The sequence below is a fragment of the Leptonychotes weddellii genome, chromosome 14 (assembly GCF_054177405.1).
Source record: "Leptonychotes weddellii isolate Sample4059 chromosome 14, ASM5417740v2, whole genome shotgun sequence".
Lineage (NCBI taxonomy): Eukaryota > Metazoa > Chordata > Mammalia > Carnivora > Phocidae > Leptonychotes > Leptonychotes weddellii.
In genome coordinates, this window is record NC_138382.1 from 72,293,430 (window position 1) to 72,318,011 (window position 24,582).

The 24,582-nt window shown below is 40.4% G+C and overlaps 1 protein-coding gene across 5 annotated transcripts in view; it reads left to right on the forward strand.

The window, feature by feature from the left end:
* Nucleotides 1-24,582, forward strand: part of MVB12B (multivesicular body subunit 12B) — a 249,661-nt gene that overhangs the window by 15,475 nt on the left and 209,604 nt on the right. For 3 of the 5 annotated variants that reach the window (XM_081803603.1, XM_081803601.1, XM_081803605.1), the window contains exon 2: nt 10,152-10,193. The gene's annotated coding sequence lies outside the window, so the exon portion shown is untranslated. Of the gene's footprint in view, nt 1-7,984; nt 8,133-10,151; nt 10,194-24,582 lie in introns of all 5 variants that reach the window. The other 2 variants (XM_081803602.1, XM_081803604.1) reach the window with 1 other exon arrangement.

The following is a 24,582-nucleotide window of genomic DNA, read 5'->3' on the forward strand; positions in this document are numbered from 1 at the left end:
AAGCCTGCTTCTCCCTCTCCCACTCACCCTGCTTGTATTCCCTCTCTCGCTATGCCTCTCTCTGTCAAATAAATAAATAAAATCTTTAAAAAAAAAAAGATTCATCTCAACCCATAAGCCAGCATTATGCTTAATGGGGAAAATAAAAGCATTCCCATTAAAGTTAGGGTAAAACAAAAGTGTCCAATATTATTATATTGTACTATTATTTAGCATTAATTACCAGTGTAATTAAAGATATTAGGGGTATGAAAATAAAGTGAGACATTAAATGATCTTTATTTGCAGATGATAAGATGGGATGATATGATTGTAGAGCTATAACCTAAGACTCAGTTGAAAAACTATTACAAAAATAAGATAGTTCAGTAATATTGTTGGGTACAAAATTAAAAGAAGAATCAAGAGTATTTGTATACCACTCTCTTGATACTTAAAATACTCAGTTTTTTATCATAATGAGAACTGTGTGATATATATGTGAATAAAACTTTGAAATACAGAGGCTCACAAATGATGACTTTAAACATGGAAAGTTATCTCATGTTCTTGGGTAGGAAGACTCAAAGATGACAGTTCTTTTAAAATTAATTTACAGTGTAATGGGATCCCACTAAAATGCCAACAGTATTACTTAATGAAACCAGCTGATTCTAAAGTTCACATAAAAATGAACAAACCAAAATAGGAAACCAATTTTTTAAATGTCAAGAAATTAGGGAGAAATAGGGCACCAGATACTAGAACAGTGTAGCAATGGTACTTGTGTGTATAGACAGATCAATGATACAGATATAAGTTCAGTATTTTCCCAGATATGCACAGTAGCTTAGTATATGATAGAGGTGGCATTTCAGATCAGTGGGGGGAAGATTGATCATTCAGTAGTATGTCTTGAGATAACTGGATAGTCATCTGGGGGGAAAAGTTGGATCCCTAATTTGTACCTTACACGATAATAAATTTCAGGTAGATCAGAGGTTTAAACAGAAAATGAAACCATAAACCATAGGAGAATATTTTTATAATCTGAGCAGAATTGATCTTGGAATGGCAAAGACCTTTCTAGAAGCCATAAAATGATTGATTAATTCAACTACTTTAAAAAATATCTTTAAGGGCGCCTGGGTGGCTCAGTTGGTTAAGCGACTGCCTTTGGCTCAGATCATGATCCTGGAGTCCCGGGATCGAGTCCCGCATCGGGCTCCCTGCTCGGCGGGGAGTCAGCTTCTCCCTCTGACCCTCCCCCTTCTCATGCTCTCTCTTTCTATCTCATTCTCTCTCTCAAATAAATAAATAATCTTTAAAAAAAAATATCTTTAAGACAAAAACCATCAGAAGCTAAATCCCTAGAAACTACAGATTGGGGGGAATAATTTGCAACTCATCACAAAGAGCCAGGTTCTGTAACATATGAAGCATTCCTAAAAAATGAATAGAAAGACAGCCCCATAGAGGAAAAATATGCAAAGGCTCTAAAGCGTACGTTCTCAATGTGTGTCCTATGGTGCCCAAGAGTGCAAAAATTGTTTCTTGGGGAGCAGAGTATCTCGGATATTACAATGGTTTGTGGCCATCCAAAGCTCAACTCTAAGGAATAAGTCTTATTCCTTAGAATTTAATTCCTGTTGATAGCAAGAAATGAAATTTAATTTTTAATTGGTTGATTAAATAAATTTATTAATTGTAATAATCTAAACTATAAGAAAATAATTGTAATAATTAAAGCAAAATTTTCTCCTTTTAGGGTTGATAATGAAAAAGTGTTGAGAAATACAAATCTAAAAAAAAATGGTTGACAGAAAAGAACATACAGATGGTTGTTGATCATATAAAAATAATACTCCTGTAAAAGCTTTATGGAAATATTCAAGGCAGCTATTATTCATAATAGCCAAATGGTGGAAACAGCCCAGTGCCCATCAACTGATGAATGAATAAAGAAAATGGGATAGATCCAGGCAGTGGAATGTTATTCGGCCATAAGTAAGGAATGCAGTGCTGATACCTGCTACTACTTGGATGAACTTGGACAACACCGTGATAAGTGAAAGAAGCCAGTCACAATAGAGCACATATTGTGTGATTTTATTTATATGAAATGTCTAGAAAAGGCAAATCTGTAGAGAAAGTGGTTGGTTGCTTAGGGCTGGGGGTAATGGGGTATTTGGAAGAATGATTGCAAAGGGTACAGTGTTTCTTTTGGGGTGATGAAATGTTCTAAAATTGATTGTGGTGGTGGTCACACCACTCTGAATATACTAAAAAGGCACTGAATTGTACACTTTATGAGTGAATTGTTTGATATGTGAATTACATCCAATAAAGCGGTTACCAAAAAAAAAAAAATAACCAGTAGTAGTGGTTCTTGGTCTTTTTTTTGGAATGGACTACTTTAGTATCTCTCAAAAGCTGTGAACACTCTCTCCAGAAAGATTCATACATGCAGAAAAGTTCGCATTTAATTTCAGTGATTTAAGGACCCCCAGACTCCCTAGGAGTCCATGTGGCTTAGCCTAAGAACCTCTGCAAAATATTTAGTGACATGGAAATATTTTCATTAATTGCCTTTAAGTAGAAAACACAGCTTTATAAAAATAGAATGATTAGAATGAGTTCATTTCTGTGGTGTGTATCAACTCTTCTCATTCTGGAACATTTCTCGCTTATTCTTGTACATTTCTTATTTATTCAGGTGCCTTTTATGTCAAGTTGTATGGTTCTCTTCATATATCTGCACTTCTTCTTTTACTGTTTAATAATTTGTGTTGCTCTCTTGAATTATATTTTTATTCTAATATTACTTTGAATTTTTATTGCTGCCACATTTATTTTATAAATGGCTGCCTTACCAAATGCTGTTCGTTTTTTGACTTTTTACCCTTCCAACTTATTTAATTTTCAAAATGGAAATATCATTGTTTTCTGAATATAAAAGTCATACATGTTCATCATTTTAAAATTCGAACAATTTAAAACATTGGAAAGTGAAAGTACCTCGATAATTCTGCCCCTAGAGATAGCCACTGTTTCTTATTAGTTGTAAGTATTTTTCAGTTAATTAGCTGGGGCTTCCCAGACAGAAAAATCGTATCATCTTTAATTAATGTGTGACAAGGATAATGTTTGGAGGATATTAAGCCAATGCATTTTCTTTAAAAAAGAATCTTAATTATGAAATATCTTCAATAGAAAGGTACAGAAAACGATATAACATATTCATTTTACCATTGTCAGAGTTTTGGAGTTCTCCCACCCATCCCTTCCTTCCCCTCCCCTCCCCTCCCCCCAGGGATACCACCCATCCCTATATGTTTACAACATAAGCATATATCCACAAACAATACACAGAATTATTCTGTGTGTTCTACAGTGTACATGAATCGTAGCATACCATCTATAACTTTCTAAAGATTTTGAGATTTACTCAGGTTGATACACATAGATCTAGTTTTCATTTTATCTGCTTGCTAATTCCATTGTATGTATTTTGCCATTTCCCTTCTAAGGTCCAGTTGTTTCCATTTTTAAACAATAACATAGTACATGATAAACATTTGTATCCATGTCTTCTTAGGTGGGGGGGAGGGTAGATTTATCTAGGGTAGATATGTGGATGCGGAATTGCTACATCACAAGGTCTGTACCCCTTCCACTGGTCTGGGTCCAGTATTATCAAAGTATCTCCAGTGTTATCATACTAGTGTACATTCCCACCAGCACCATGTTCTGTAAGAGGCTTGTTTCCTTGCATCCTCCCCATCGTTAGGTACCATCTGATTTTTTAAGTTTGCCAGTGGATGGATACGAAACGTATCTTGTTGTCACTTAGTTGCATTTTCTTGATTACCTGTGAGGTTGCAGAGCTTTTCACGTATTTCTTAGCTATCGAGATTTTCTCTTCAGAGGCCCTGTTCATCGCCTTTGTCCATTTCCCCCTCATCTGATTTGTAAAAGTTCATTATATGTTGTGGACACTAATACTTTGTTGCAGATTGTTTCTCCCAGACTATGCTCTGTTTTCACTTTGTTTATAGTATCATTTATTGTATGCAAATACTTTATTTTTATGTACTCAAGTTTATTAATGTTTGCCTTTATGGTTTAGCACTTTTTCTGTCTTGCTTAGGAAATCCTTCCCACTCCAGTGTCATAAACACAGGTTCCTATATTTATTTCTAAGTTTCAAGATTTTTGCAATTTATAATTAGACTTTAGTCCACCTGGAATTAATTTTTTATCTGATGTATAATTTTTATAGGAATTATTAGGAATTTTATTTTGTCTTTTCCTCATATGTCTTTTCCTCATTCCAGCATTATTTTTCTCCTTTTTAACATTTTACTTAAAAAATTTTCAAACATATACAGAAATACAGGAAATAGGATAATAAACCTCATGTATTCATCATCCATGAATGCTCATTTCATGGCCAATCTTGTTTCGTCCATAGCGCCAATCATTCCCTCCCCTGAATTATTTTAAAGCAAAGTCAGACATCATAAAATTTCATATTTAAGTATTTGAGCATGAAATCTTTAACAGATCAGATCTCTTTTGAACACAGTAACATGTCTAAAAAACATTAATTCCTTTATACCAATAAACAGATTTCTACAAATCATATCATAATTTTCTTTTTCACAGTCGGTTTGAATCAGCATCCAAATAAATTCCATGTATTGCTGTTGACTGAATTTTCTTAAGTCTATTTTAATATATGGATACCTCCTTCCTCTTTTATTCCCCCTTGAAATTTATTTATTAAAGAAACTAGACTGTTGGTTCTGTACAGATTCCCACATTCTAATTTTTCCTAACTGTATATTTGTGGTGGTACCATTCAACATGTTCCTCTGTCCTGGTGTTTCCTATAAACAGTTAGTTTAGAGACCTGATGACATTCAGGTATGACATTTGGCAAGAATACTTCATCCAAGATTTTGTGTATTTCCATCAGCAGGTGTATTAATGTCCAACATCACATATTTGGGATATTAACAACTATTGTTGTGCCTAGATCCATGACTTCGTTAAGGCTTGGAAAATGGCAATATTCTAATTCCATCATTCCATTATTCTTTATTATAGCATAATTTATTGAACAGTCCATTCTTTTGTCATTCATTTGTGCTAGTCCTGTGTACATGCGGCTCGGTTTTCAGGCTCTCTTTGCTGTTCTCTTGACCTAGTTGTTTGTCCTGGCACTAATGCCACGTTATTTTAACTACTCTAGCTTCATAGTAAGTCTCCATATCTGGCAGAAGAATATATCGTAGAATACATTAGCTTACACACACACTGAAAAAAAAGCTCTTCTTGACCCTTTATGATTCCATACGTATTTTGGGATCTGCTTATCAAGTTCCATGGAGGACTCTCTTGATGTTTTGGAATGGCAAATCTATACTTCAGTTTAGAGAGAATTGCCATCTTTGTGCTATTGAGTCTTTGCATCCCCTAACATGAGTTAGTTATCCATTCATTTAGACCTTTTATATTCTTCAGTGAAGTTTATAATTTTCTCTTCAAAGTTCTTACAGGTCTTATGGATGTTGTCATTGCAAATGGTGTCTTCTTTTTGAATTACATTTTTTTTAACTGTTCCTAGTGTATAGGAATGCAGTCCATTTTTATATATGGGATTTGTATTTAGCAGGCTTGAGGAACTCTATTGTTCTGATAGTGTGTTGGTAGAGTTTCCTGGAATTTTTTCAGATGTAGGCAATGATTTTTAAATCTGGGAATAATGATAATTCTGTCATTTCTAATCCATTTATCTTTTTTCTTTTGTCTCCTCAGTTGTATTTGTCTAATATTGAATACAAGTGGTGATAGCGATCTTTTTTTGCTTCTTTCTGAATTTCACAGAGATGCTTTTTGCAATTCAGCACTAACTATCATGTATGTTGGAACTTTTCTTTTGGCCTTATTTTTTTCGAGCTTTATTGAGATATGATTGACATATAATATTGTGCACGTTTAAGGTGTACCATGTGATGATTTGCTACATGTATGTATTACAAAATGATTACCATTATAAGGTTAGTTAAGTACATGCTCACCTCACATAATTACTATTTTTGTTGTGGTGATGGTGGTGTTCGTTGTGAGAACATTTAAGATTTACTCTCTTAGCAACTTACATATGTACAATACCGAATTATATAGTCACCATGCTGTACATGTCCCAGAACTTAACTCATCTTATAGCTGGAAGTTTATGCCCTTTGGCCAGTACATACCCATTATGAGACCAGGTAAGCCCCTTTCTGTTTCCTAGGTAACTTTTCATAAATAATCATTCAATTTTATCACATCAAATGATAATATGTTTGTTTTTAAATATTACTGGGCTGTGGGGCTTCTGTTTGGCTCGGTTGGTGGAGCATGCAACTCTTGATTGTGGGTTTGAGCCCCACATTGGGTGTAGAGATTACTTAAAAAAATAAATAAAGATTAAAATATGTATATATATATTACTGGGATAATTACATTACTATTTTTAAATGCTAAATTATCTGTGCATGTCTCAAATAATCTCTATTTGATATAAATGTCTCGCTCCATTTTTCACTCATTGCTCAGTTTGTTTAATATTTTATTTACATTTTTCCATCTATGTTCACAAGTAAGATTGTCTTATAACATGCAGTCCTTGTAGCTTCCTTGTTTGTTTTGGTATTAAGGTTGTCCCTGCTTCGTGAAATGTGTTAAGGAGCTTTCCCTTTTTCTCCCCATTCACTAAAACAAATGGTAAAGAATAAAGATTTCTATTCTTGAAGTTTGATAACTTACCTATAAAATCATCGGTGCTGGATAATTTTGTTCTGTTTTGTTTCTGTGGGTGGATACTAAAATATGGATACCAATTTATTAGTGATTAAAAATCTACGCAGGTTGATTCTTTCTTCTTGATCACTTATAAATAACACTTATCCATGAAATTGTTCAAATTTTTAATTTATTATTATAAACTTCTTTGCAGTATCCTTCTGTGATTTATTATATCTGAAGTTTTGTCCCCCTGCTTTTCAGTCTTAATATTGTTTATTTGTGCCTTCTCTCTTTTTTCTTGATAAATCATGGTAGAAGTTCATATATTTTATTAGTCTTTGCAAAGAACTGATTTAGGGACTTAAAAAATCTTCTCTACTGTTAATTTTTAAAAAATATTTATTTATTTGAGAAAGAAAGAGAGAGAGAGCACTCAGAGGGAGAGGTAGAGGGAGAAGCAGACTCCCCGCAGAGCAGGAGCCTGATGTGGGGCTCAATCCCAGGACCCCAGGATCATGACCTGAGCCAAAGGTGGACACTTAACCGACTGAGCCACCCAGGCACCCCTCCTCTCTACGGTTAATTTAATTGGTACATAATTGATTTCTGTTTTCTTCTCGTTTTTATCATTGTCCTTTGAGTTTACGTACTCTTTTGCTAACTACTGGAATTGGATGCTTAACTCAGTGATTTTCCATCTTTTTAAAGCACTTTGTTCTTTCAGTATTGTCTCCCATGTTTTTTAAAATATTGTACTTTTATTTTTGTTAAATTTCCTAATTGGGGTGTGTTAGCCATCTATTTGTAATTTATTTCTAGTTTTATTTGTTGTCAGAGTATATGGTCTGCATGTCTTGGAGTTTTCAAAGACTAGTCTGGTCTAGTTCCTGGTTATTTTTATAACTGTTCCATAGATGCTTCAAAAGATTGATACATCTCTAAATTTTAAGTACAGGATGCTAAACAGATTTACAAGTTCAAGCTTGTTAACTGTATGGTTCAGGTCTTCTTTATCTTTACTAATTTTGCTTTTCATCTGCTCGACATGTATATGAGAGAGAGTTCATTAAAAATCTCCCTCTGTGATTGTGGATGTGTCTGCTTTTCCTTATAATTCCAGTCATGTTTGGCTGTATACATTTTGAGGTTGTTAGGTGCATACAAGTTTAAGATTCTTAAATCTCTCTCTCTTTTTTTTTTTTTTTAGCGGGGTTGTGGAGAGAGGGAGAAAGAGAGAATCTTAAGCAGCCTCCGTGCCCCGCTTGGAGCCCAATGCGTGACTCGATGTCACGACCCTGAGATCATGACCCGAGCCAAAGTCAAGAGTTGGAGGCTTAACAGACTGAGCCACCCAGGTGCCCCAAGATTCTTACATTTTTTGCCCTTAATTGTTTTCTATCATTATGTAACATCACTGTTTATCTCTATCTGCTTTTCCCTCAAAATCTATTTTGCCAGATGTTAATATAGCTACACCACCTTTTAAGTTATTTTTTAAATTAAATTTCTCTGATAAAATATTTTCTTTTCTTTTATTTTCAGTCTTTCTGAGACATCATCTTATACTGCTATAGCTGTTCGCTTTTTTCTCCCCCAATCTAAGCATCTTTGTCTTTTAATTGGCAGAGTTGGTCCACTTATATTTATTTTAAATACTAACATATATTTATACCATCTAATTTTGTGCTGTTTCCTATGCTTTCTCTTTATTTATTCTCCCCCTGCCCCTCTGTTCTGCCTTGTATTTGATGGATCAGATTTCTTTATTCCCTCCCTTCCTTTGTTCTCCTCCAGTGGCTTGGAAGTTTTAGCATCTATTTCTCTGCTTTCAGATGATAAGCTTAAATTTTTATAATGCATGCTTGAATTACCAAAGTCAGAAGTTAATCGGTATTCATACCCTCCTCCTAACCTGTTTAGGGATCTGATGACCACTCCCTCCCACACTGTGCATGTTATTTTGTCTAGAAAAATAATTCCACATTGTTTTAAGACATCTCCAAATTCATTCTCTAATATCTGGTCTCCTCACCTCAGGGCTAGTGAACTTCAGTTTGTACACCTACAGCTCTAATTTTTGAAAATATCCCTCTTTATTTCTCACATCTGGGCATTTTCATGTATGTGTATTTATGTGTGTGCGTGCATGTGTGTGTGTGCATATGAGAGAGAAAGAGAGAATGAATAGGTCTGTATTTTGAAAATTTTGTGGAGTATTTTATATAGGATTTTTAGGAAGATTCTAGATGAGAGCAGAAAGGGGCACCACATTATTTCAGTTTGCCTTATTGAGTGACACTCCAGATTTTTTGGCATTTATGTACATGCACTTAGAGAAAATACAGTTTGTTTTGCTATGGATTTTCTAACTTATAGAGTCCTATTGTATATGCTATTCTATATCTTTTTTTTTTCTATCAGTAATAAGCATCTTTCCTGTCAATATCTATGCATCAAACTGATTTTCACTATTGCAGTTTATTGCATAGTTTGGGTTTAATACAGTTTATTCAACCACATTTTGCTTGGACACTTAAGATTATTTCCAGATTTGCTGTTAAAAGGAATGTTGCAGTTAAAATTATGTACAAGCTGCCTTAGGAATGAGTGCATGCCAGTGTTTCTGTAAGATAGAAGCAAAGATGTGGTATTGTCATGATATAGAATATGCATTTTTTTCATTTTGATCCTGCCCAAATGCCCTTCAAAGTGGGAATGCCATTCTATGTACATTTTCATAGACATTTTATATTCCTCTCATAATGTATAAATCTGTTACCCCCATCCTGTCAACCCTTGTTATACTAGAACTTGGAAAAAAATTTGCTGAGCTAGTGGTTGAAAATTATCCCTTTATTTTACTTTGCATTTAGTCCCCTGATTACTAGTAAAATGAAACAACTTTTACAATATGATTACTGACCATTTGCATTTCCTTTTCTGTGAATGTGAATTTCCTCTTCTATGCCTGTTCATATTCTTTGTCCATTTCCTATTCTAGATAGTTTGTCTTTGTCTTTTTTTTTTTTTTTAAGATTTTATGTATTTATTTGACAGAGAGAGACACAGCAAGAGAGGGAACACAAGCAGGGGGAGTGGGAGAGGGAGAAGCAGGCTTCCCACGGAGCAGGGAACCCGACGCAGGGCTTGATCCCAGGACCCTGGGATCATGACCTGAGCCACCCAGGCGCCCCTAGTTTGTCTTTTTCTTAATGATTTGTAAGAATTATGGCTTATAGAGTGGTCAACTTTACTAAACTTTGCATTTATGGCTTTTGGTTTTTGTGCTTTATTTAAGAAGCTTCCCATACCCCAGATTGATCGTACAATCTCCTGTATTTCTCCTAACACAATTGTTTTGTGTTTTGCTTTAGGACTTTAATCCATTGGAACTTTTTCCTTATGGATAGTGTGAGGTAAGGATCTACTTTTATTGTTTCATACGGGAGGCATTTGTCAAGTGGTATATAACTTCCTCACACATTTGCTATTGCATCTTATTTAGATTAATGAATCAAGGGACAGGATATTATCTGAACTCTACTCAATTTTATTACCTATTGATTTGTCTTCTCCTATACCATTGTCACACCATTTTAATTTACAAAGTTATGAATCTTACAGATAAAAACATAGATTATCTTTAATGTTTAATTGGTCAGTTTGTGTACATTTGCTCTTCCATATTACTTTTAGAATCAGTCTGTAAAATTCCATGAAAAGTACTCTTGAGTTGCAGTTGATATTATATTGACTTTAAAGATTATTCGAGAGAGTTTCTTTCATATTCCAAATGCTTTGAGCTTTTTATTTGCTCACACTTTCTTCATGGACTTCCTATTTTATTGCATTTAGGTGATAAAATATAACCTTACTATAATAAATATTTATTGAACACTGACATTATGGCAGACACTGTGCTAGGCACTGAGAATCAGTGGTGACAAGACAGTCATGTTCTCTGCCCTCATGTGGCTTAAACTTCCTTAACATTTCCTTTGTGGGCTAGAAAAACGTTTCATTTTTTAAAAATACCATGTGTAATGTTTAAGGTTATGTATTCTATGTATGTAGATTATAGATTTTGAAATATATCTAGTAAATAACCTTATTAATGAAATTATTCATATCTTCCATATTTTTATTTCTTTTTGCCTACTTGATTTGACAAAGTGAGGCAATAATATTAAGGTATCCTATTAAGATTGTGATTTTGCCAAATTCATCTTGGTATTTCTAATAGCTTTTGCTTTGTATATTGCTTTTTAAAAAGTGCTACCATTTATTAGATTTTTTAATAAAGAAAATGTTAAAGAATGTCCCATAATCTTACCATCCACATAATCCTTACCAATTCCCCAAACACACACACACACACACACACACGAGTTAGGAAATTCAGATTGTTCAGAAAACAAAAATTCAAGTTTCCTGCTTCACTTACCCCTCCTGCCAAAGGCAGCCACTGTTGACAACTTGGCAAATTTTGCCTGAGATCACCTTCTTTCCCTCCAGCATTGTTCCGCAGAGCCTCATGTTTCTGGAATGCCAGTGGTTCATGAACAGAACTCTCTCTAATGATACAGAATGATACAGCCTCCATGTGTCTCGGAGTAGGTGTTTTGGGGCTGCACCCAGCTCCCACTGCTAGTGCCTTTTGCTTTGGAACCGCTTAGGCCTTCTAGAGCGGTGCTTCTCAGACATTTATGTGCACACAGATCCCTGGAGATACTGATCAAAAGCAGATTCTGATTCAGTGGGTCTAGGATAAGACCTGAGATTCTGCATTTCTAACAAGCTCTCAGGTAATAACCTGGGCTGCTGATTCATCAGCCACACTTTGAATAGCAAGGTCCTGTCTTTAAACTTGTCTGCCCTTTGGCATCCCCTGGGGAGTTTTATAAACTCTGAATGCCTGGGTACCACCCCCAGAAATTCTGATTTAATTGATATGGGTGGTAGCCTACACCGGGCAGATTAAAAGCTCTCCAGGTAATTCCAGTGTGCAGCCAAGTGTGAGAACCACTGTTCTAAAGAAGCTCGCGTCCTCATCCCGACACTTCGCTTTTGCTGCAAAACCGCTCTCAGCAGATGCCCGCGCTCAAGCTTCGATCGAAGCTCCTGTAACCTGTTTCTCTGGGGTCCTGGCGAGGACCAAGGTCCCCACCTTGTGCTCAAAGGGTGCAGACTTTCTTTGCTCCATGCCTCAAGGAGACCTTTCCTTGCAGTTTCATGTCCTCCTGTGTTTCACCTTTCGGGAAGGCACTGTTTTTGTCTTAGGAGGTCCCCCAGAGTGAGAGGGAATGAAATCAGAAGGTCTGGCCATTCAGAAAGCATCCACTGAGCAAACAAATCTTGCCCAGGCCTCACTTCCTAAATAGGATAATCCTGCCCCGGGGATCTACCTAGGCCTGCCTCCATCTCTCATTGTCCTGTCCAGCCCCCATTTCATCTGTCATACCTTTGCAGTGCCTTTCCTTAGAAAACACAGTTCTCAACGTGGAGTCCCTGGGTAGCAGCCTGAGCATCACCTGGGAATTGGTTAGAAAGTCAAAATTCTCAAGCACCTCCCCAGTGCTACTGATCAGAAACTTGGGGTGTGGAGCCCAGAAATCAGTGTTTTTATCAAGCCCTCCAGGCGATTCTTATGCCTACTCAAGTTTGAGAACCCTTGCCCAAGATGCTGACTGATTTATTTGATCTGGGGTGGTGCTCAAGCATCACTGTGTTCAAAAGATTCCCCAGGTGATTCTCATGTGCAGCCGGGGCTACGAACCACTGCCTTAGAAAGTCCTAATTCCTTAGATTTATCAGGCCATTCTCTGAGAGGCCAAGTCATAACTTGGTCTCCAGCTACAACGGTTCCATCACCTTGAAACTCACTTTGTAATGCTTCTAGTATTTTGTGCTGATCTTCTTCCTCTTTCCTCTCAAATTTGTCCAGATTTTCTGTAACTCCTTGGTTTAGATGCTCTGGGGTCTTAAGTTGAGAGTTCCCAGTGGCTCCAATGATATGATACACTGTGTGTGTGTGTGTGCGCGCGTGCATGTGCGTGCCTGTGTGCACTTGTGTGCATATGCATGTGCGTGCGTTTGTGTGTGCACACATGTACATGGGGGTGCGTGTGTGTGTGAGCATGTGCATGTATGTGCACATGCATGTGTGTGCATATATGTGTGTGTGAAAGAGGCCATTTCCCACTGGCTCTCTGGATATGGTTCCCCTGGGGAGAATCGTTCCAGTCTTTGGCATATTTCCTCATGCACCATTTCTGGCGTAGTAACAGCTAAGATGTGGCCCCTTCTCTAATGCTTGGTCTACTTTTCCCTTTCATATCAGTCTCTTCTGCCTTCAAGGTCCCATTTGACATTTCATAGCCGTCCAGTCTGCTACAAAGTTCTCAGTGTGTCTCTTCCTCTATTCAGTGGGGCTATTTTTTTTTAAAGATTTTACTGATTTATTCATGAGAGACAAAGAGAGAGAGAGGCAGAGGCAGAGGGAGAAGCAGGCTCCCCGTGGAGCAGGGAGCCTGATGCGGGACTTGATCCCAGGACCCTGGGTTCATGACCTGAGCCAAAGGCAGATGCTTAACCGCCTGAGCCACCTAGGTGTCCGGGGCTATTTTTAATTGTTTTCTTTTTTCCACTGCTCCTGCTCTGGTGGTCTGAAGTATACTTTTTTCTGTATACCTTAACTTTCTGGACAACTTAAATCTTAGAGACAGAATCCTCCAAGGACAGGATTTCTTAACCTCTCTGTAGTTTTTGGGTTTACAATCATTTTATTGAGTTATTTCTCTATAAACCTAAGAAGACAGCACATCTCTTTGTTACAGATTCCCTTTTCCTTTTCATTTGTACATTAATAAAATATGCTGTTCTCCTGAGAGTGAAGTCTCAATTTGGATCTCTATAATCCAAGGGTATGATTATTCCAGAGCCAACTTTAGACCACATGGTGGGGAGTGTGACCCATAAGAGCCTATGGGCAAGCCACATAAATGCACAGCTTCCCTTGGCCCTGAATGTACCATAAGAGAATGGAATTTTGGCTGCCTACCACGCTGTTTACCCAACTCTCATACTATGAGTATAAAGGTGGAGGCTCACGTGTGTACATTGTGTAGCATTCATGAACTTGAGCACAGTATAAATGTTACGAAAACAACAGTAATGTCTTAATGTCTAAAAGGTTAACATTGTAGGTGCATAACGCCTCCCAAGATGTGCATGTCTTAGTCTCCAGAGCTGTGACTGTGTCACCTTACATGGTAAAAGGGATATGCTGATGTATTAAGTAAAGGATCTTGAAATGGGAAGATCAGACTAGATTATCCCAGTGAGGTCTAAATATAATCCCAAGATTCCCTGTAAGAAGGAGGCAGGAAGTTCAGGGTGAAGAAAAGTTGATGTAATAACAGAAGCAGAGAGAGAGAGGTTGGAAGATGCTAGGCTGCTGGCTTTGAAGATGGAGGAGGGGCTCATGAGCCAGGGAGTGCAGAGGGCTTCTAGAAGCTGGAAAAGGCAAGGAAACAGATTCTTCCTGGAGCCTCCAGAGGTAGTTCACCTCTCCCCAAACCTCGATTTTGACCCAGTGAAACCCATTTTGGACTTGTGACCTCCAGGACTGTAAGAGAGTAGATTCGTGTTGTCTTAAGCCACTAAGTTTGTATTAGTTTATTAGAACAGCAATAAGAAACTAATACAGTGCATGGATAAAGTGCTTTCTTTTCCCTCTAATTAAAACATCCCCTCTGCTTTTCCTGTCCGCTGAGGCCCCACAGCTGCTGACATCTGCTGAGAGCCACCTGCATGGCCCACACCAAAGTGTGCACTGTGTATTCCGGGTTGAGCTATAGCAGCCCTTCCCCTGAGACCTGGATGGACCCACACAACCCACTTTTGCTGAGGCCCATGCCTATATAAAAGCAGCAACTCGCCAGTGGAAACAACCTGATGGCAAACCTCACCAAAACCCTCAGCCCTCAAATATTAATTTGCTCCCCAAATTCCACTCCTAGCCCAATAGGTGTAAGCCCGGTGCATCATATAGTAACCCTCCCCTGAATGAGCAGGCCTCCCCACTGCCCCCGTGAGGATCAAGTCTGTACCTGCACATTTAAGGCTTGGAGGAGATGTCCAGAATGGGGGCTTCCCATGGACAGCTGGCTCTGAGAACAGGGCAGGGAAGGGGCCGAGCTACACCCTGTTCCTCACCCCGAACTCACTTCTGGAGCAAACTTCTGTCTGCAGGGAGAAGTGAGTGGATGGGCCAAGGGTGGGGTTGTTACACCGGTCGAGCCCCATCTTTGTGGAAACACCAGGAGTGGGGTGATGGGTTTCTCTTGGCACATTTCTTGTAGCTCTGTGCAGTCCATGTCACTGGCTGCCCACACCAGCCCTGTGGGAGTGGAGTCTCATCACATTTTCATCCAGTAAAGCGGGACTCAGAGGAGTGAGGCAGTTTTCCCACAAGTAGTAAGTGGTAAAGATGGGATTCAAACCCACATTGTCTGACTACAGCCCCCCTTTTTTTTTTTAAGGCAAAAGCAAAACCTACCTCATTTAGAACAGGTAAGGTAAGCCTGAGCAGGAGCACCTCAAGTGGATAGGTTGTTTGAGGGATCTTTCCAGTTTTCCCAGTCAAATAGCAGCATAAGGTTTCTAACAAAAAACAGGGGTTTCTGCTACATCCTCAGTTTCCCTTTCCATGGGACAGCAACTTTCAGCTTTTAGTGATCTCTTCTGCTATTTGCCTTTGTATTTCAAGGCAACGGTTTATGCGGCTAGTTCCACATTTTTTAAGAAAAATCTATTGACTTTCTAGGGAGAATCAGATGAAGATTTAGTTCTTTTACATCACATCATACACTTCCCTTCTTCTCATCCTTTCCAATATGATTACATCACAGCTTTTGTTAATTGAATACTCAATATTTATATAGTTAGGGCTATGCAAAGATTGGTAACAGCTGAGCCATGTAGTGTACTATTAATACATTCTTTTCCTGTACAACTTTTGTTTTTCCCAGAGTTAATAATTCATTTGTTTTTTTTATATTTGCCTGGTTTTCTGATTCTTGACCACCTCTGCCTCAGACTTGCCAATGAACTAAAATACCCCTCCCCATATTATGGTCAAACTCATCACGTAATTTATCATATTTTTTTTTCTCTACTGGACACAGTTTTCCTGTGGCCTTGCATATTCCTGTGATGCTCCAGGGTGATTTTTCTCAAGGCCTCCCTGGCATACGACTGTCATCTTAGCACATTTCCTTCCCGTCATTCCAGGTTTTCCCTTTGCCTTTCTGTTGGATCTCATTTACCATATTCCATGCTTTTCTCTTTCTTGGTTTTCTCCCTCACTTAACTGTAGCATATCTTCTTAGCATCCTGAAAAGGAATTCAAAGGTGCTGATATATATTTTTAAATCTTGCATGTCTAAAAATGTATTTATTCTTCTTTCACAGTTAATTGATAACTAAGTGAGACTCAGAATTCTTGGCTGGAAATTATTTCCCCTTATCATTTTAAGTCTTTGCTCTGCATCTTCTAGCTTCCCGAGTTGCTTTTTGGAAATTCCGTACCATTCTGGTTCCCAGTTCCTTGTGTACAACTTTCTTCATTTCTGGAAGTTTCTAGGCTCTCTCTTTATTCTCGGTGTTCTAGAATTTCATAATAATATGCCTAAATTTTCTCATATTTTACTTTCTATTTAAAAAAATTATTCTTTTTTATTCTAACTTCTGGGTTCTCTTAACTTTACCTTCCAGCCTTTCCATCTTCTCTCAACATTCCCTTGAAACATGCATAGATAACATTCTCATCTCCTTTTATGGCTACAGTGTCTTATCTTTCAGAGGATATTATTTATAGAGGCTTATTCAAGTGTTTCCCGGCTCCCTGTATTGTCTCTCTTTCCTCCTCCTTGCCTTTTCCTATTTTCCTAAATCTCTGGTCTCTGTCTTCATTCTAGAGTCTTCTACAAATATCTGGTGATAATTGGCTGTCATTCATATTTCACAGTATTGTGTACGGACCTGACTGGAAGCTCTGCGTACGTAGGTGGGGTTCACCCCAGGGTGATCTGACAGACACTGGCTATTTCACTGGAGGGCCCTTGGTGATCTCTGTAGACCTCTTTACTTGTGCCAGGCAGTTTTCCCAGAAAAGAAATTTTCCATTTGCCTGGCCTGGAGGGAGAAGGAGGCATGGAGACAGCTCTAAGCCCATCTGCCAGCATCCTGTGAGCACCAGGAGAGGACAGGGGTGCTAGTTTTAGTGTGGGCCTCACTCTTTGCTTAGCTAATGCTTCAAGTCCAGAGCCTCTGGCCATCCTCTTGGAGGGTAAACTTCGTATCTTTAGCTGTGGTGGGAGGTGTGGTTGGTCCCCTGGCCAACTGAGGTTTGAACCTTGCTTCTTGTGTTACTCCCTCCCAGCCCCCTTCGGAAGTACCTAGCCTCCATCCCTGAGCCTTTCGCAGGTCCCTGGGGCCAATTGGTTTGCTTCTAGTTGGCTTCCCTTCCTGCAGGCTCAGATTTCAGCTTTCCCTGCTCTGCAAGTCTGTTGCCATCATCCATTTTCCTAGGTTCCAAAATTTAGTTAATATCTCCATCTGCTTTTGTTTCCTCTCCTGTTCTCTTTATCCGGTGGGTTTATACATCTTTAAATTCTATTAAAGCCCATTTTGGTAAGATTTCAGGAGTGAGTAGAAACAAACACATCTTCGACCATCCATTTTACCTAAAGTTCCCTAACTTTCTCCATTGTTTTCTTTGCTTGAGCCATATCTGTTCCCTCTCTGATTCTTTTTTTTTTAGATATATAGTTTTTTTTTTTAAGATTTATTTATTTTAGAGAGAGAGTGAGAGAGAGAGCACGCATGAGCAAGTGGGGGGAGGGGCAGAGGAAGAGGGAGAGAGAGAATCCTCAAGTAGACTCCTCACTAAGTGTGGAGCCAATGCAGGGCTCGATCCCAGGACTCTGAGATCATTACCTGAGCCAAAACCAAGAGTTGCACATTTAACTGAGCCACCCAGGTGCTCCTCTCTCTGCTTCTTTTTTTCTTTAATTAAAAAAAATTTTTTTAAAGATTTTATTTATTTATTTGACAGAGATAGACACAGTGAGAGAAGGAACACAAGCAGGGGGAGTGGGAGAGGGATAAGCAGGCTTCCTGCTGAGCAGGGAGCCCGATGTGGGGCTTCATCCCAGGACCCTCGGATCATGACCTGAGCCAAAGGCAGATGTTTAACGACTGAGCCACCCAGGCGCCCCTCTCTCTCTGATTCTTAAACATGTTAAGTTCCTTCCTGCCACTGGAGCTTTGCACATGCTCTTTCCCCTCTCCTGGAACACTCTGTCCTTCTATCACCTGCTCTTCACTTGGCTGTGACTTATCATACATATCTCAACTTAAAAGTCACCTCCTTGGACAGATCTCCCCAATCCTGAGCCTTCTCTTATCTAACTCTAGTAGCTACCTCTGCACAAGCCAGAACTGCTTCCTCTGGATCCTCTGTGGCCCACTTCCTCCTTCCTAGATGCAGGAGTTCTCAGAAAGAGGGAGGGAAGGAAGGAAGGGGAGTTTCCTCCCAGAGCCTTGAGCATCCTGCTGGAAGCCCCCAGGCCTGGCCATAGCCTCATCCACCCTCTGACCATATGTCAGCTGCCCTAAGAGCTGAGTTGGTGCCTGAGAGCCCTCCCAGCTGCCGGCCAAGAGTGAAAGGTGAGCAGAAACACGGCCTGCCCTTTGTCCTTTCAGCCTCCTTGCTCATCTGGGACTTTTTACTCACACTCTGTTTATCTCTGTCTCTGTCACACTCTGTGGGTCTCAGCCATTCTTCTGTGTCTCTCTGTGTGTCTCTTTTTGTCTCTGAGTGTCTCTCTCTCTCTCTTTCTCTCTCTGGGCCTCTGTTGTCTCTCCACTCATCTCTCTTTCCTCCTCCTCTCCTCCCTCCTCCTTGTCTCCCATTCTCTCTCCCTTCCCATCCACCCACCTTGTTTTCCCTTTGTTTTTCTCCACATTCCTCCTGCGCCCTCTCTGGCTCTGGGAATGCCTCTCTCTGCTTGGCACCCTCCCCACACACACACACACAGAGCACCTCTGAGCCCTTCTCCTGCGTCCATTCAGGTGCACGGTCGGTGGGGGCCTTCCTGCAGCAGGGCCCCAGGTGTGGTATGGCCTGGTGGCCGGCCGGACCGCCTGCTGTCTAACACTCTTGTAAGGTTACTATTTATCTAGTGCAACCAAAGTTGGCACACACATCTGGCGCCTGGTACTTAGTGCAATTATTTATGATTTCCACCAAGATTTAAAAGCTCATCGCCGGCCTTGTAATGCAGTAACTGATTGCGCTGCTAATGTAATTAAGAAAAGATTATGATGTCCACGTGGCGTACCAGATGGTGGCATTCATAGTAATCGGCGCACACAACTGGCAGACAACTGCACAAGGGCAGCCGAGCAGAGGCAGCTGGAGACCAGCATCTTCCTCCAGCCACTAAGGACGGAGAGAGGCTGCTGGGAGTGCTGGACAGTGCAGGGTGGGGAGTGGAGGGGACAGGGAGGGGTAAGGACAGCTGGAGAGGGTGGGTCCATCTCCCCTGACCTGCAGCTCCTAAGCTGACCTCTTTGTTATTGCTCTCCCTCACTCACACACTCGAACACACACAGGCACCTACGACATCTACACTCAAAGTGCCATAAGTAAGGGACCCATTGCTTCATTTACTCAAAAGCGTTAAATGACTAGTTTGGTTTGATTTTGCAACTAGTTGTGCTAAGCCCGGGAACCGTATTGATAAATGGAACAGACATGATCCCATGCCTTTCAGAGTTTGACAGACCAGAGGAGGAATAAGCATTGATCGAATGACCACAAGAATAAGTGTAAAATTGAATTGTGATCAGTGTTACATATGAGAGGTGGGTGGCATTAGGAGGGTTTTCATGGGGTATTTAACTTGGTCACGGAGTTTAGAGAAAGCTTCTGTGAGCAAGTGACAACTGAGATGTGATCTCACCAAGAGATGAGAGGAGGGAATGGTGTTTCAGCAGAAGGGACACATGCAAAGGCCCTGGGGTTGGAAGTGGGGAGCATGGCCAATATAGTGCCCAAGAATAGCCAAGGCACCCTTGAAGAAAAGAAACAAAACTGGATACCAAGACTTCTAATAAAAGTGTAGTTGTTCAGACATTGTGCTGTTAGCACAAGGGTAAACAAATTGACCAGTGGAAAGGGGAGAGAGTCTGAAAAAAGACCCACATGTAGATGATTACCACATTTATGACAAGGGTGACACCATCGTCTGGTGGGAAAGAGGTGGCTTTTTCAAGAAATGGTGCTGGGGCAATTGGATATCCATGTGAAAAAAAGTGTCTCTAGACTCCTGCCTCCCATTAGACGCAAAAATCAATTCCAGACAATTTGCAGAGCTAAATGTGAAAGGGAAAACGGTAAAGCTTTTAGAGGGAAACATAGGAGACCAGTCTTGTGACCTGGGAGTAGGCAAATCTGCATTAACAGGACACAAAAAGGCTAACATCTTAAATGAGAAAAAAATCATAAATTGAATGTACTAAAATCAAGAGATTCTGTTCCTAAAAAAATACCAGCAAGAGAATGAAAAGCTAACTAACAGAGTGGGGGAAGATGTTCACGACTCAAATATTTCACAAAGAACTTGGATTCAGAATATGTTTTTTTTAAATGGCTACAAATCAATAGGGGAAAAAAAACAAGACAATTCATTTTTTTCTAAAAAAGTCACCTTACAAAAGATTTTCCAAAGGCTGGTAAACATATGAGGTACTAGACTTGATTAGTTATCAGAGAAATGCAAACGAAAATGACAATGAGATAGCACCACTGCCATCTACCAGAGTAGTTAAAATTAAGAAGACAAAATATCAAACACTGAAGAGGATGTGAAGAGCGGGAACCCTCGCGCACCGCAGGTGGGAATGTATATTGGGACTTTGCCGGCAAACTGTTTGTCATTGTCTACTAAAGCTGAATATATAGATAGCCAGTGACCCACTCCTAAATGTATATTTAATGTTTACTGAAGACATGTACTAAAATGTTCCTCATTGACCACCCATAATAGTCTAGAACTCAGAACTGCCTAAGTGCTTGTAAATAGCGGGGAAGAATTCATCAAAATAGATCGATTGCCGTATGTTCATAGATTGAGATGCTACACAGAAATGCAAATAAATAATGCTTGTTACATCCCACATGAATCTCGTAGATCTATTTATGAGTGAAACCAACAGAACAAGAACATAGACACGGGATTTCCATCTATATCAAGTACAAAAACAGGCAAAATTAGCCCACGGTGTTCAGAGTAAGGAGAATGGTTCTCCCTGAGGAAGGAGAGACGGGACACAAAGTTGACTTCTGGAGGTTGTGAATCTCTGTTTCGTGCTCTGGGGACTGGTCACATGGGTGTTTTCAGTTTGTTCACATTCTTATAGCTGTATACCTAGGACACGTGCGTTTTTCTCTGTGTGTGTTATACTTCAATAAAAAGTGTGAAGGAAGAAGGAGCAAGAGGCCAGTGTGGCTGCAGCAAGAGGAGGCTGAAGAGGTAAGAGGGGGAAAACCAAGCAGAGCCCACAGGCCATGTCAGGGAACAGTGAAACCATGAAAGGGTTTTAAATGAAAGTTGGGGTGGGAGTGGAGGGCGGGAAGGGGGTGATGTGATCTCTTTTGCATTTCATACGTATCAGCCCGGACCTTTGTTTACAGATGACTGACTGATTGATCGTGTGCATTTATCTCCCTGTTTTCCTCATGCTGCCAAACATGCATGGAAAGAAATAAAAAGGATATACACTCACGGTGATGAAAAGAACCAGGAGAAGAGATATCAAGGGCCAGACCTTGCAACGAATTTCTGGAAGCTAAGATGTGGATGGAAGAGAGGTGTTGATGGAGCCACTCAAGGGACCTGTGGCTTCCGTGCAGTCCAAGGGCTCTCTTTACAAAATGGTTCGATCCCACAGAGCCTGAGAGAGGCTTGATCTCAGAGACCCCACCATGTGCAAAGGAAAGTGGGAGGGACGTGTGGGGCCTAAACCAAGCTGGCAGGAAAGCCACTGACTTCTGTTCCTACCACACTACACCTACATACAGAATGCAAAGAACAATCAAGTAATATGAAGGGACTCTGAGAAATTAACCAATGAATTGCTCAAATGAACAAAGATAAATTAAGGAGATCTCCCAGAACAAAAGAGGCAGAAAATACAAGAAGAAAATAGGGATGAAGGATTTATTTAAAGATTTCAATAACTGACTAATGGTAGTTCCAGAAAATATTAATTTACAGGGGGGGAGGTACGGGAGGAAGAATTAACAAAGAAATAATACAAGAAATTTTCCCACAGTGGAAGGACACGAGTCTCCAGAATAGATCCACTGAATGCTCAAGAAAATGAATGCATAAAAATCCACATGTAGACACATTGACCTGAAATGTCAGAACACCAGAAACAGAAGCCATTAAAACCTTCGAGGAAGAGAAATGCATGTGACCTGGAAAGGATCGAGTGCCAAAATGGCATCGAATTTCTCCTAACAACAGCAGATACAATATTTTCAGTGTCCTCAAAATTTTGAGGATGATTTTCGATGAGAATTTGTATGCCTGGCCCAACTTGATCGATGTAAGAAGAAAGATCATCTCCGAAAGTTTACCTCCAGTGCGTCCTTTTTAAGAGAAATTGCTTGAGACTGTGCTCCAGCAAAAATAACAGATTAAACCAAGGGAAAGGAATGTGTAATGTCCCAGAAACAATGGACCAACCCAGAAGAGCAGCAGAGACATTCTAGGGAAGAGGTAATGCAGCAGATCGAAGGAGGAACGGGCCACACTGGAGGTGGAGTCTCCTTGGAAGGGACAGTATCACAGAATAGAAAGCACGATGGGGGTGGGGGTGGGGGCAATACACATAGGAAAATGGCAAATAACACAAGGGCAAAGGGCAGGTAGAAGTTCCAGGGGAACACAATATCCAAAGAGAAAATATAACCCTAATACGCTACTTCGCTCTTCAATGAACAATATTTAAATAGTGTTTTCTGTGAGCTAAACCCTCACCTATCACAACACTTAATAACGTCTAAGATCTATATGTCAAGAGACAGAAATGGGAGCGTGTTATCAGAAGGTATCAGAGGTACTGTAAATAGTAGCTAAAGGGGCTGGAAGTTGCCTCTGGGGTGAGGGCTAAGGGGACTAGAGTAAATATGGGGTGGAGATCTATTGTTCTTAACCACTGCGTATAATACTTGGATATAATTTTTTAAATTGCGATTTCACTGTGGTGCAGAGTGGAAATCTGATTGGAGGAGGTTAAGGCCACAGGGAGATGGGTTAGGAGAAAATTGCAGCGGTGCAGGTGGGAAACAAGTTTGTTGGACTAGGCTGGTGGCAGCAGAGATGGGGCGAGGTTGGATGGATGGATGCACTTGCTTAGGAGGGCACATGCATGGGACTTGCAGTGGGCTGGATAAAGGGATGCTGAGAAAGACAGATACCCAGCGGTGACCCAGTTTCTTGCTTCTGTGTTTTGAGTGGACAGTGGGGCTGTCTACTGAGAATCCTGGCCAAGAACTAGGTCATGAGGAGAAAGTAGAGTTCAGTTGGACACACGTTGAATAGAGGTGCTTTGGGGACATTGAAGACATGATACGTAGACAGTTGTAAACATATCTCTGAACTCAGATCAAATATCCAGGGACAGGTAGTGACTAATGTTAATGCAGATGAGATCCCCATGGGAGACAATCCAATCCAGGTGCCCTGGAGGGACTGAGTGAACAAGAGAGGGAAGTAGCTGATGTGTAAGATTGACGCGAAGTCTAACTTGGTTCCAGATGGCACAGATGTAAACCTATCCACAGGGTCACAGTGTCCTTACAGACACATTATAGCCCAGGTGCCCACAGATTATCCCTTACTTTACATTATAGATCATGTAAACTCACATCCCACATGCCGAGGAAGGTCTTCCCCAGTGTTTGGGTCCCAGACACACTCCCAGGTCGCCATGCTCTGTAGCCGCCCTCACCACTGTTCCCAGCGCCCACCTATGACTCTGCCCTCCAACTTGGGCTGTGTGAACAGACTCTCCTGAAGACTTGGGGCAGTGGGGACAGTTACAGAACACAACAGGAAGCAGGTTAAAACTCAGAAGTGTAATTTTGCACCGGCCATGACTTTCCGTGGAACCCCTGTCTTGTTCCCGGTTGGGTCCTCTTGCTGCTCCCTGGCCTTTCCTCCCACCTCCTCTTGTCTTTTTTCTGTGCTCCTCACCTCCCACTCCATCCCTTGCCTTCCAGGCCTTGCCAGGCCTCTTACAACACTCAAGGGGGCCAGTAATGTACTTTTCGAAACAAAGAGCCATCTCCCCTGAGATGAATTATGTTTGTCCTCTGCGGTGGTAAACTGGCTGCCTTCTGTTCATTCTTTAAAAAGCTCTTACACACATATACTCACATGCAGACGTGCACCCTCACCTTGACATTCACATACACTCACACGTTCATGTACGCACACACAACTGCACGTGCACACGGTGTGCACATGTCTGCGTGTGCAAGGGTCTGGGAATACGCCTGCTCTCTGCTGCTCCAGTCACTGAGCTGTCCTGTCCTAAGGGAGGGTCCTGTTCTTTTTTTTTTTTTTTTAAGTCATCTCTGCACCCAACATGGGGCTTGAACTCACAACCCTGAGATCAGGAGTCGCACACTCTACCGACTGAGGCAGCTGGGCACCCCAGGAG